This window comes from Pholcus phalangioides, unplaced genomic scaffold, assembly GCF_987345545.1.
Source record: "Pholcus phalangioides strain wild (caught in Gottingen) unplaced genomic scaffold, Ppha-v1.0 ptg000012l_1, whole genome shotgun sequence".
Taxonomy (NCBI): domain Eukaryota; kingdom Metazoa; phylum Arthropoda; class Arachnida; order Araneae; family Pholcidae; genus Pholcus; species Pholcus phalangioides.
This window is the reverse complement of record NW_028301605.1, coordinates 2,353,121-2,367,259: the sequence shown is the minus strand read 5'-3', so window position 1 is coordinate 2,367,259 and position 14,139 is coordinate 2,353,121. Positions and strand designations below refer to the sequence as shown.

Here is a 14,139-nt window from a genome sequence, read left to right as displayed (position 1 = left end):
AATCGAATTTTTAATCGGATATTTTTGAACGCCAACCATTCATAACAAGGACCGACATGTTAATGATGTTAATGGACCGACAGACTCAGAGGGTTGTTAGTAGACATCAAGAGGAACAAAAATTGCAATGAACATGGTGTCGCAAACCACGTTGAGAGGGTGGAAATCGCGAAAAACGCGTGCATGGGCTGACCATATTTCCTCGAGAGAAATACGGGAAATTGGGATTCCACAATACGGGACATCGCCAATTATCGCCAAGAACAACGCCAAAATTTCTCAAAGTTGCCCGATATTGCTGAAATTACGGAAAAATCGCAATGGCGCGAAACGAAGCGTTACTGTAATTGCCGTGGATTAAAATGAATTCCACGAAGTGAAACGTTCAACAAGACAAATGTGGGAGATTAATGTTCTTATTTATAGTTGTAATTATCATAATATAATTTATGAGTTGAAAAATAATTTCAATCTTTTACTTCAATAAAGAATAAAAGTCCAAGTAGGCATCATGTAAAAAACCGGAAAAACCGGGACACTTTTGCCAAAAAACCGGGACTGTCCCGGTAAATACGGGACGTATGGTCACCCTACGCATGCAAATTTCGATGTCATGCTGGAACTACAAAAATATTTATTTGATTAATTTGACGGGGGGATAGTCGTCTTCGGTTAGAAGCTGTACCTTCTGAATGTGGAAGCGGTACATCTTTTTACTATGCAGAACATTCCAGACCGCCGTGTGCTGAACATCGAGTTCAGCTGCAACCGCTCGTGTACTTGTCAACGGGGAATCGAAGTGTTTCCTGAATGCCAAAACTGATATGTTCGGAAGACATCATCCTAACATCATCCTAGCTCAGACATCTTGAACCCGTTACTCACGATTACCGCGGTGCTCCCTGAGGCACACAGAGTGCTCGATGCTCGTGTCCGGTTTTTTTGCTCGCGAGCAACGTTCCAAGTGAACTACCTTGTACAAATTGCATTGATGGATTGAAATCATCCTGCTTTCACGCCTTATTGGCATGTCTAACTTGCCGTAAGGGTTCTCTTCTTTTGACGATGGCTACAAGTAATGCTCGCGACTAGAAAAAGGTTGAAGACCTCTGTCCTAAGCGAACACGGTGACGACCCAGTCCATATTCAAAGGAATTTCTAACTGAAAGTTCAGCGACGGATTGTAAGATCATCTTTCCTTCACGGGGCCCCAAGAGCGGCCACACAGGCAAACAAAGGACTGAGCCCCTGCCCACCAAACACAAACCCCCAGTGCGACCACGAGCACCCACCAACCAGAGGAGTATGTATATACTGTGCTAGAGCACTATATATACTCCTCTTGTTTGATATAACAACTCAAACGTTCTCAACGTTTTTGACTCGCGGAGCCCTTTTTGGCATATAATTTCTATGGCGGAGCACCCGTACACATATTTTTTACTTATCCAATCAATTTTATTTTTGGATAGTATGCTGAGGTGAACTCGGAAAGAGAAGTCATCTTGTCTCCGTCGGGACTCGAACCCAGGACCTTTTGCATACCGGGCAAGAATACTAAAATAGTCTAAAAATAATTTGGGAAAATATTTTACGAAACTTTTTCAGAACATGATCAAAAACTTCTCTAGAAAATTCTGAATCTTTCCAGACACGTTCTGAAACTCGTTTTGGACACATTCGAAAACACCTCGAAAAATCTGAAACTTCTGTATATCACATTTTGAAAGTTCTCCAGAAAATATCGTGAAACTTTTTAGAATATATCGTGAAACTTTGTCGAACATACTCTGTAGTTTTTATGATACATGAAATATAAAATATACATGATATACACATATACAAAATATACATGAACTTCTCTCGAACATATTCCGAAACTTCTCTAGAACATAGTATTCTGAAAATGGTCCGAAGAATATTGTGAACATTTTCTGCAACATATTCTGATACCATTTTTTAACATATTCTGAAAATTTTCTGCAACATATTCTGATACCATTTTGGAACATATTCTGATACCATTTTTGAACATATTCTGATGCCATTTTTGAACATATTCTGAAAATTTTCGGGTACATATTCTGAGACTTCTTTTGAACTTATTCTGGATATTATTCTTAGGATATGGAATGCATTCTTAAAATTTTCCGGAACCTATATTATGACGCTCCTTTTTCAACAAATTCTAAAACTTCTTTTGAACTTATTCTTAAAAATGTTCTGGAAAATATTATGAAAGTTGTGGATATATTATTGAAATTTTCTGTGACATTCTGATAAATTATTCGAACATATCCTGAGACTTCTTTTGAACATATTGCGAGACTTTGAACAAATTCTGAGACTTCTTTTGAACATATTGCGAGACTTCTTTTGAACATATTGCGAGACTTCTTTTGAACATATTGCGAGACTTCTTTTGAACATATTGCGAGACTTCTTTTGAACATATTGCGAGACTTCTTTTGAACATATTGCGAGACTTCTTTTGAACATATTGCGAGACTTTTGAACAAATTCTGAGACTTCTTTTGAACGTATAATATTCCGAGACTTCTTTTGAACATATTGCGAGACTTTTGAACAAATTCTGAGACTTTTTCCGAACATTTTCCGAGACTTCCTCTGAACATATTTTGAAAAGTTCCTAGAACGTATTCTGAAAAGTTTCTAGAATATATTCAGTAAAGTTTCTAGAATATATTCAGTAAAGTTTCTAGAGAGAATATTCTGAAAAGTTTCAAAAACATGTTCTGAAAAGTTTCTGGAACATATTCTGAGACTTTTTTTTGTTTTTTTTTAAATTTTAAACTTTATTTAACATGATGAAATAGCACATAATAATGAAAAAAATTCATCAAGAGCTCCTTCTTTCGAACATATTCTGAAAATTTCCGAAAAAATATTCTTAGACGTCTTTTGAATATATTCTGAATGTTCTTTTGAACTTCTTAAAAGACACCCATAAGTGTTCTTTATGGGCATTATATAATATTTTATCATGTTATATATACTGTTTCTAGTTGGCTTTTTATAAGGGTTTGCTGTAATTTTGAAATATATGACACATCCATATTTATGACATGAATGTCGCTCTCCACTTGTTAATACAAGATATACAGAAGACTGGATGTTGTGAAGATATTTATTATTTGAGATGTTAATTTTTTAAGGAAGGAAAAAACTCATCTCTGCCTCTACCGGGAGTCGAACCCGGGTACCTCGATTGCCGGACGAGTGCTCTGACCACTAAGCTACAGAGGAGATAGAGATTTTCCTTCGCTAGAGCGTATATATGCCGAACGGAACCGTGCAATGGACGGTGAACCGATAATTAAAAAATTAACATCTCAAATAATAAATATCTTCACACCATCCAGTCCTCCGTATATCTTGTATTAACAAGTGGAGAGCGACATTCATGTCATATATATAGCCATCTGGTGGCTCGTCGTCCATGAGCTATTAGCTGATCGGTTTCCCCGTCCATTGCACGGTTCCGTTCGGCATATATACGCTCTAGCGAAGGAAAATCTCTATCTCCTCTGTAGCTTAGTGGTCAGAGCACTCGTCCGGCAATCGAGGTACCCGGGTTCGACTCCCGGTAGAGGCAGAGATGAGTTTTTTCCTTCCTTAAAAAATTAACATCTCAAATAATAAATATCTTCACAACATCCAGTCTTCCGTATATCTTGTACATCCATATTTGTTATGGGCAACTTTTTCTTAGCCACCTCGTTAGGCATTTTGCCTGTTGTGGCCTTGTATTTGTATAAACATTTTTTGGAGCATATAACGAAAGTTCTGAATATATTTAAATTTTCTGTGACATCCTGAAAGATTATTCGAACATGTTCTGAAAAGTCTCTGGAACATATTCTCAGACTGTAACATATTCTGAAACTTTTCTTGAAAAATCTCCGGATTTATGAATTTCGTAAACTTAAAAAACTATTTCAAGATCAAGGAAGTTGCCCAATTGCTTTCAAGTTTAGGACCTCCACAGAAACAAAAAATATGTATCGAATTCTGAGATTTTTTACATAATAATTATTTACAAATTTCTCAGAATTTTGAGAACTTTTTTTGAGGATTTGAAATCGAATCCAACCAATCTTACATACATAACCACGTAGAATCAGCTGGTCTGGTTGACCATAACCTTCAGAAAAAAGACAGAAGGTGATACTGGCGTGGAGAAATGAAAACCCAGCCAGAGGTCACATATATAATTTGGTATGTGTTGAGCGATTTGCCAATCGAAAACGGTTTTAAGCGGTATTTTGTCGCCGAGACGACGTCGGAGGCTGGTTTATCAGCGAACGGCATCAAGACACGGCACAAAATATTATAATTAAAGTAATAATAAATAAATGGTAATTAGAACTACTTTCGTGGCTTTTGCTTTCACTCGGCCCTGCCACAGCGAGAAAAAAAAAAAGTCATCACACGCCCTATTTCGGCGGTATTTTCAGCCCACGGGTAGGCAAGGTCAACTGACATTCCGTTGTCTCGCGGATTGATGGTCCACCCTGTACAGTGCCACCAAAGTTTAACGTGATTTTTAGTGCGTCGTATTCATGGCCCCCCACATCCTGAAGCAGGGCCCCTGGGCTGGGATCTTTTACGGGGCCCCCGACCAGACTGTCACGGGGCCCCTTTATCATGAATTTATAGCATGAAAAAACAAAAAAAATGATTAAAAATCATTATTACATCACACAACGCCCTGCAGTGTAACAATCCTGAAAAAATAACGGATTCTTGAGATATGATGTGCCGTCGAGCACATGGGAGGCTTAAGTATTTAGCGACCCGGTGCAAAAATAGCTTTGCGGCTCTCTAAAATGGAGTTTCCCAATCCCACAGCGTCCATAAACACCCTGGTTTACATTGGAGCCCGAGAATGAATATCAAACTACTATTTCATGGTCGTAAAAAAAACCACTCGGCAATAAATTTGGATGATAACGCCCTCTGCCCGGCGAAAAAATTACGAATGTGTTTGCCCCCCATTTTACTTGAAGGTTGGGGAAGTGGGGAAGTTGTCGGGGCTAGAGAACCGATTATCCACCCACGGCTGCAACTAGATACTCTTTCGGCCGGGCAAGCATGCATTATGCCTCTTTGGTGCAATTTTTTAAAATATGTATAATAGAAGAATTTAACCCCCCCCCCCACTTCGGCCCAGCACCCGGAGCATTAGATCCACCGGTATTCTTCTCTTGGCTTAAAAAGAGGGTGTTCTGTGAAAACTCTAGGCCAGAGGGTTCGATCCCTGAATTTTAGAGGTCTTGGATAGAATTTTAAGCTATTCGCTTTGTCGTTAATGTCAAGATGTAATCAATGTATTTTCTTATCCCGTTTTGCGGCCTCTAAAATTTAGCGGCCCTGTGCGGCCGCTTCCCAGTGCCAGTTCAAGTCCAGCCCTGCGTCGAGAGTTTACCACCATGATAAATTTCTATCTCGACTCGGATTGATACGGACAATCAAATTAAGTCATTTAGTACTTCGGTATTAGGTGCTTAGTGAATAGTCACACTCATATGTGTCCAGTCTTTGAGACAACCGCTCATTCAAGTCTGAGAAAATTTCAGAGTCTGATTAATTTTGTAAAAATTACTTTGGTTTTTTGAATTTTTTGAATTGATAAAGTGTTTTGCAGATGCGACTTCCAGAACTTGTCTGTTATGCAGACGAATCTATATATATGACATGACTATATATACAAAATTGATTTTCTGTCTGTGTGTGTGTATGTTCTCTATACAAATCTACAATTTTAGATCGATCGTCGCCAAATTTTGCATATATACCAAATGGGACCCGACTTGAACGATAGGCTACTTTAAAATTTCGTCAGACCAGGGCAAATGCCCCAAATGGGCAAAAAACTGTCCGGCAACAATGGTTTTTGGGCCTCAACAATCACTTTACGAACGTTTACTTTGGTTCCCGTGGTTCCCTAGCAATGCGTTTCAGACGTGTATATGCCTTTACAATGGTTTGTCACTTCTTTAATCCTGTTACCATATGTATAATAGTTTATGCCTTTATAATGGTTTGCCACATTTTCAATATACTCTCAGTAATGAGGCTTTTTGAATAGACGTCATAATCATCACCATCATCGCTTTGAGGGTCAGGCAAAGGATGATTCCTATAGAAATCAGTGTTAAAATTGCCGATTTTAAACTGTAGAAATGCGGAAATTTGGTGGGGTTTTCTGTCACATCAATAATTTTAAAAATTTTATTGAATTCTAGATTTTTGAAACATTGAGTTAGCTTAGAGATATACGAAGCCCAGGAGATTAAATAGGAAGTAATTAGCCCCGGACCTACTTTTGCGTTGGATATCCATGCAATAACATTGATTTTAACTTTTCATTTACATCTTCTCAAGCACGAAAATTAATGTCTCCGCGTATTGTCTTTTGATTATTCAACTGCATAAATTCATAGTTTAGGATGTTTTGAAATTAATTATGGACCCATAAAGTACATGGAAGAAATTCCACAGCTTTAACTAAGCATTTTTGGAAGCTGAAATAGGCAGATGGATAAGTTCAGGGGGGGGGGAGATCGAAACACCCAGCGCCCCTTAAAAAAGGGTAAAAAAATAAATTTCTACGTTTCTTTAAATCTAGGTTTGTTTATTTCATGAGTCGCGCAGGGAGTCGCCATATTGGTTAACTTATACACGGTTTGTATGTCCCTCAAAGAAAGAGGGAGGTATCACGTGATCCAAACAGCCTCATTGAAGAAAACCCGGGCAGCGCCGGGTATTACAGCTAGTGAGAAATATTTCAGATGAACCTGAATAAGTGGTGCCGATGAATTTGTGGAATTTACACAATATAATAAGTTTTACAGACGGTGTCTGGGATAGTTTCAGTTTCATGCATAAGTTTTTTTAGAAGCATTTTGTTGATGAATCTGTGAGATTTCCAGACTATGATAAGTTTTTGAGACGTTATCTGGGACAGTTTCCATTTCTGATAAGTTTTGCAGATGCAACCGGCAAAATTTCAGAACCTGACTGTTTTTGCAGATGCGACTGCAAAACGAAGTTTCAGAAACTGATAAATTTGCTGACGTATCTGTAGTTCCAGAACATATTAAGTTTTGCAGACGCATTTGTGAATGTTTCGGAATATAATTAGTTTTTTAGATCCAACTGTCAAAGTTTCGGAACCTGATTGTTCTTGCAGACGTGTATCTGGAACGTTTTCAGAAACGTTGCTTTTGCAGGCGTATATCTGGAGCGGTTTCAGAACTCCATAAATTTGCAGACGTGTCTGTAACGTTTTCATGACATGAAAAGTTCAACAGTTGTTCAACTGAGAATGAGAACCTGATATATTTCACAGACGTGACGAATGTTTGTTTCGTGTTCTAATGGTGCTGCCATATCTTGAAGTTAAACCGTCAAATTCCTGAATTTTCATGTTACGCAAGTGTTATGTTGAAGGTATACCTGAATTTAAATGAATGCTGATTCAAATGGGGGACTGTGTCTCGAATTCGCGCCTTGAACTGTGCGACACTAAAGTTGTTACGGCACAACACCGAAAAACAAAAACGAGATCTTCAATGACTAGACGACGAGTGTGTGTTTGGTACATTAACTGTTGAAAAAAAAATTGAAAGCTATGTTATTGATTTTTTTATGCTTGTAGCATCAAAAATGTGATTTTTGATGCAACATCAAAATTTGATGTTTTTAGCATCGGCGGAGATTGACTTGGAAGTCTGGGAGGCACGATGATGATGATGTCAATTCGTATATACATTAGATCAGTCGACTCCACCTTCGACGCTTGGGGGGGGGGGGGGCGTATCCGCCCACGCCCCCACCCCCATATCTCCACCATGGTTTTTAGTTAAAACAAAGAATTTTTGTTCATACAATAAATAATGGTTCCAAATAGTTTGAACTACGCGAACACTTCCTCATTATCACATTAGTTTGTTAAAACTAAAGCTAATGTTGCTAAAACTAATGTTATCTGAGATAGAAATGAAAAATTTTTAGGACATATTTTTCGTTTTATAAGGCATATTTACCATTTTTAAGGGCATAAATGCATTTTTTTGTATAGCACTTTTTAGACATTTTTAGGGCATAAAAATCCTAGCCCTAGTGATAAGTTTTGTTGATGCAATGAAGCAATTTAATAACCTGATAAGTTTTGCGTGCACAACGGGGAAAGTTTGAGAATCTTATAAGTTCTGCAGATATATTTGTAATAGTTTGAGACCCCGATAAGTTTACCAGACGTATATTTGAGCAGATTAAGAACCCGATAAGTTTAGCAGACGTAGGCCTATTGAGCCGTTTAACACAACCCAATAACTTCCATGGAACGTATACGGAGCTGTTTCGCACAACTTGATAACTTCTAAAGAACGTATCTGGGAAAATTCACCTTGTATAAAAACCATCTCCTGATTACTCAAGGTTTTTCCCAGAAGGCATGCACATCTAGGGGGGAGCAGGCGGGTCTGGTGCCCCGGGCGCTGTACCAGAAGGAGCGCTGAATTCACCTTTTAACTGCATCTTCCACATTTCAAGGAGGCGACGAACTATCTAGTTGCGGCCCTGTGCACATCAGTGTGTTTCGATCTGATCAACAATATCACACAAGTCAAAAATTATTTCAAAAGGTTCTCAAGTCGTCTATTTTATCAATTTGCCAACAATCCAGCCGTCAATCATAGTATCATCAGTCAACTATCTAGTCTTATTACACCAATTTATCCAGTTTGGGGAAATACGAAAGCGACTCCTCTCCAAGAAAACGAACATCACACTGCAAAGAAGCGAAAACGGCCTTGCAGTACGGTTCAATGTCTCTTTTAACCTGTTTCAACAGTGAATTGCTCAATTGTGTTTTGTTAATAAGCTCGAACCCAGAAACCTTAAGACGATTCCCGTCTCCAGAGACTCGTGAAAGGACTTCATTGTGTTCACATTTCCGTCGCGCGATGATGTTGTTCCCCCCTCTCTTCAAGTTCAAGTGGATAAATAATAATCTAGGCACGAAAAACCACGAGATCCTTTCTTTTACCTCCCCTCAATCCTTACGATTCTCAAGTGGCAGTTGATCACTTGAACTTCATCGAATTGACCAATCTATAGAGAGGACTGGCCTTTACAGCATGTGGCCATCACAAGTGGCCTGCCTGCCTCGTCTTTAACCACCAATCATCTTTCTTTTTATCCATTCTTTTGCTAATTTCTTGGAATTTAACTGTAGATCACGAGTGATTTCGAGTGGAAAGAAAACACAAAGAAAGGAAGGAAAGTTGTTGGAAAATTGTTATATCAAAAGAGAATTCTTCCTTTAGTTGTTTGCTTTTCTACTTGGGAATGCATAAGAAAAAGGTTGTTTCAACGAATTTCTTGGATTCTTCTTCTTCTTGGGCAACATTCCACAAATGGGCTTTCGATATAAAGTGAAGTATCGTAAAGAAGATGAGAAGTGACAGGAGGCCCCTGAGGTTGCGCATAGTTTCGATGTGTTTGTTGAAAGTACTAGGACTAGAATATAAGGACCGTGTGCTGTTAAGGATGAGATATAGGCCTATAGGAGCTGAGGTTTAAAAATACCTATTCGGAAAAAGCCTAGAGAATGTTTTGCAGCAAGGGGTGTATATATTCCGGTCCGCGGGCCAAATGTGACCCACTAAGGTGTTCCATTCGGCCCGTGAAAGCTGTTCCGAGAAAAAACAATTTTATCTACATTTAGGCTGACCATATCTTCTCGATTAAAATACGTGAAACCATGATCTGTACGAGACATCACATATTAACAGCAAAAACATTGTGAAGGTCAAGTAAAAGCGCCAATTTTCGCAAAAAAAAAAAAAAATAATAATAATGTCAAAGGCAAATAAAGTTGCCAAGAAGAGCCAACAAATTGTCAAAGGCAAGTAAAGCTGCAAAGAAAGGCAAAAAAATTGTCAAAGAGAGAGGGGGGGGGGGCAAGTAAAGCTGCAAAGAAAGGCAAAAAAATTGTCAAAGAGAGAGGGGGGGGGGGCAAGTAAAGCTACTAATTATAGCCAATAAAATTGTCAAAAGTTTGTGGAGATGCCAACTATCGCTAAAATTGCTGAAAAATAGTCAATAACGGGAAATAGAGGGCTATTGCAAGTTGCAATGTATTTAAATGTAATTTCCCCAAAAAGCAATATAAATACGTAATATAATATATTTTTATGACTATAACTGATTATGTAGAGTCATAATTATCAGGAATATGGGCGAGGTGCATGTGTGGTTTAGTAGAGGCAGATGGAAAAAAACAACCGATTGCCTGTTGGATGGTAATGTCGGCCAATCGCCAGCGCATATCACGTGATTCCACGCGACTACCTAGGGGGACATCCATTCCGCAGTAGGGGTTGTGCTTTCCTTACCCCTCCCACTCTACATCTACACAAAGTTTCGCCTCACTCATACAAAAATAACCCAAACTATAACAACTGCAGGGCCGTCTTAAGAGCATCGTGGGCCCTCGGGCCAAGTAATATTTCTGATGCCCTACCTGGCCGATTCTCGAAAAATACAACTACTTCTCGTTTTTCCGAGGACCCCGGGCCATGCCCGGGTGGGCCCATGCGTTAAGGCGGCACTGAACAATTGTCCCGTTTCACATACTTCATATTCATCTAAACATCCAGTTAAATCGTTACGGAAACCACGAAATGTTTCATATAAATGCATAAATTTTATAAAATTTAAGCAATTTTTCACAGGATCTGTCAACGTCACGCTCTCGTTGCCACTCGCGGAGCAGCATTCCAATGTTCAGTCACATTAACATTCGACAAAAAGAAAACACGATTTAAATACCTCGCCAAAAAATGATATACAGTCGTCGTCCAGTCTGGCCATTTTTTGTTGATCCTCCGTCCATTGAAGAAGGTGAACAATAATAATGTCTGCATGGATTAACATGTCGGCGGCGACGACGACGTCGTGTCTTTCCGTAAACAAAGTCGTTATACCCATGAGCGAAGATTTCACATAAAAAAAACATGAATCCACATGAAAGAAACATTAAGTGAATGTCAGATAATAATAATAATGGACGTCTCTTCCTTGTTATTGTTCTTTTTTTTAAAGAAAAATGGATCCCGATGTAAATTTGACCCGTAGTCTTCTTATTAAGCCCAAAACATGCGTGTTGGAAAACGAGCGTGACATGGATTGTAATTTGCATAAAGACTTACATTCCCACGGCATGTTTTTAAATATGTTATAGGACCACGTTGGCAATGCGTGTATGGTTAGTTTCATTGAGGAAAGACCCATCAGATGAAAGGATGATGTTGGGGGGGTTTAGTGAGATGAATATCATGTTTTGAGGTTTTTTGTCCAAAAAGCGAGTTTAAAACAATTCCAAAGAATCTAATTGGTTTTGTTTCTTGAATTTGAATCGTGTCTTTACGGGTGGTTGTTTTCAAATACAAATAACAGATACAAGGCCACAACAGGCAAAATGCCCAACGAGGCGGCTGAAAAAGAAGAAAAAAGATGCCCATATAACAAATGGATGTCATATATGTCCATTGGCGTACGCAAGGGGGGGGGGGCCCTACCGAGCCAAGATGATAGTGTTATTTTGCAGGAACAAACGTATACCCCCCCCCCCCAGAAGGGAAAAAATCTTAAACCCCCACCCCCTCGAGAAAATTCTACGTATGCCTATGTCTAAGATACAATAAAAGTCAATCACACGAACTAAAAACTGTATATACATGATAAAACATAATTATTTGTGTTACGGAAATTATGTAAATAGTCATTATTTATCATGTATCATGCCATTTTTCGCCTGTAAGTAATCATTAATGCATTTCTCCGTAAATCTCGCCAAATCGATGACGAACTTGGCAAGTCTGCCGACAGCGATAATTTGGTGATGTCAGGGCGCCAAGAGAGGTGTAAAGATGTCGCGAGAATGAGGTAGAATTCTCTTGAAGCTTTTAAAGCCCGTATAAAAGCGAACTAAAAACACAGAATTTTGTTGAGATATTTTATTCGTAGGTCGCTCTCTCTATTTGTCGGTCGTGTTTCGTCGAAATCGATACTTGTGAATACCTGTACGTAGCTGTTCTGCAAAATTAATCTGCTTTGCCATCTCGAGTGCTTGCGAGAAACACTATCCGGAACAATACACTGCCCATGACAGAGATTATGGTTATCTCAATCTAAGTACGGATACGACACCACAACCTTGAGTTGTCCCTTACAAATCGATACTACTAAACCACACATGAACCTCGTTCATATTCCTCTGCGGAACCTCTAGCGAATTGGTGCGTGCTGGAATGTGCATGTTATGAATCGGACGTGAAGTTTGTTTCCGTGTAATGTTTGTTGTGTGTGATGCCGCCATCTACCATCAGTTTTTCTAACTATGAGTGAAGTATAGTGATTGAATAACTGTGTCATTGTAGGCCCGTTGCTCCCTAGGGCGAGACTTTTTAACGGGATACCAATCGATACCGGTGTCCCCCTTCTCGAAACAGTCGTTTGACGGTGTCAATTAATATAATAATTCATGGTCCATCTTATCCATCCCGTTGAAAATTTTAAACACTTCGATCGCGTCCCCCCCCCTCCCCACCCCGACACCTGCGTTCTTCGAATGAATACATATTCAAGAAATCAAGTCTCTCTTCATAGCTCAAAGACTTCCAGCATGGCCCAGCGTCCCACATGGTCTAGTGGTTAGGATACCTGGCTCTCACCCAGGAGGCCCGGGTTCGATTCCCGGTGTGGGAAGCAATTTTTTTAATCTGAAGGTGGTTCCCAACTTCGAGGCGCAAATGCGAGCCGATCTCCCAATTAAAAAGTCTCGCCACAGAGAGCAACAGGCCTACAACGATTAATTATTCAATCATTACACTTCACTCGTATTTAGAAAAACTGGGGGCAGATGGACACTGGGGGGGGGGGACAATGCCCCCCCCCCAGCGTCAAAGGTGGATTCGACTGATCTAATGTATATATATATATATAAAAGAATTGACATCATCATCATCGTGCCCCCCCCCTCCAGCAATAATGACGTTTCCCCCCCCCCAGACTTCCAAGTCAATCTCCGCCTATGAACGGAGGTGTGCCGTGGGTCACTCAAGAGATTTGGAAATGTGCTTGGGATCTCTTAAATGATCGCGATATGTACCGCAAGACACTAAAGTAGCCCGGGGGCCCACGATGTTCTTAAGACGGCCCTGGGTCTGAAACCAAAAACAAACAAAGCCGTAGCGGGAGAGTACTGGCTCGGGAGGGTCTGCTCCCCCCCCCCTGAAATGTGAGAGAATTACTGAGAAAAGGGGGTGGGGAAGATGACCACATCTATTGTTCTATCACTTGCCCTCTTCCCCCCCCCCCCGAAATGCAAGTGTTTCCACCCTCCCTTTCCAAACGAAATTTCTAGCTACGGGCCTTCAAACAAATAAAACACTCTACAACAGTGGTTCTCAACCTTTAGAAGCCCGCGGCCTGGTTTCATTTATTTTTATAAGTGGAAGGACCGGCCGAACACATGATTAACGGAACATTAATGGAGGGAGAAAAGGAAACGGCAGATCAGTCGCGGCCCGGTATGAACGATGTGATGGCCCAGTACCGGGCCGCGGCCCGGCAGTTGGAGAAACACTGCTCTACAACACTTGGCACCCCAGTTCGCATTCAAACACCAATCAGGCTCATTTAATACAATGGTGAACTCTCCAGATGACCAGCAGTAAACAACCCCCCCCCCCCCCGATAGGTTTTACTTCTTTATGGTTTCAGACCACGACGTCAAACGTGTTGAAAATCTCTTTGGATTCTCATAAAGCTTGTTTTTTTTCCCGAGATTCCATGAAATTTGGCGTTTTAAAGGGTTTGCTGCAAAGCAGTGTCTCTCAGACTTTTGCCACCGGTGACTCCCTTGCCCCATTCATGTTTTACCTGCGGCTCCCCAGAATAGTTTAGTAGATATTGTGCATTCACGAAAGAACCACCTCAAAGCATGAATAAGTGCGCCGTGACACACATTTTGAGAAACACTACTATGTACGAAAATCCCGGACGATGGCCGGGACACTATGAAAGTTTGATAAAAAATATTTT

At 40.0% G+C, this 14,139-nt stretch overlaps 1 non-coding gene across 1 annotated transcript; it reads left to right on the top strand.

The window, feature by feature from the left end:
- Window positions 1–12,729: 12,729 nt before the first annotated feature.
- On the top strand, window positions 12,730–12,801 carry TRNAE-CUC (transfer RNA glutamic acid (anticodon CUC)). The gene has a single exon. It is a non-coding gene; the product is annotated as a tRNA-Glu (tRNA).
- Window positions 12,802–14,139: the final 1,338 nt, after the last annotated feature.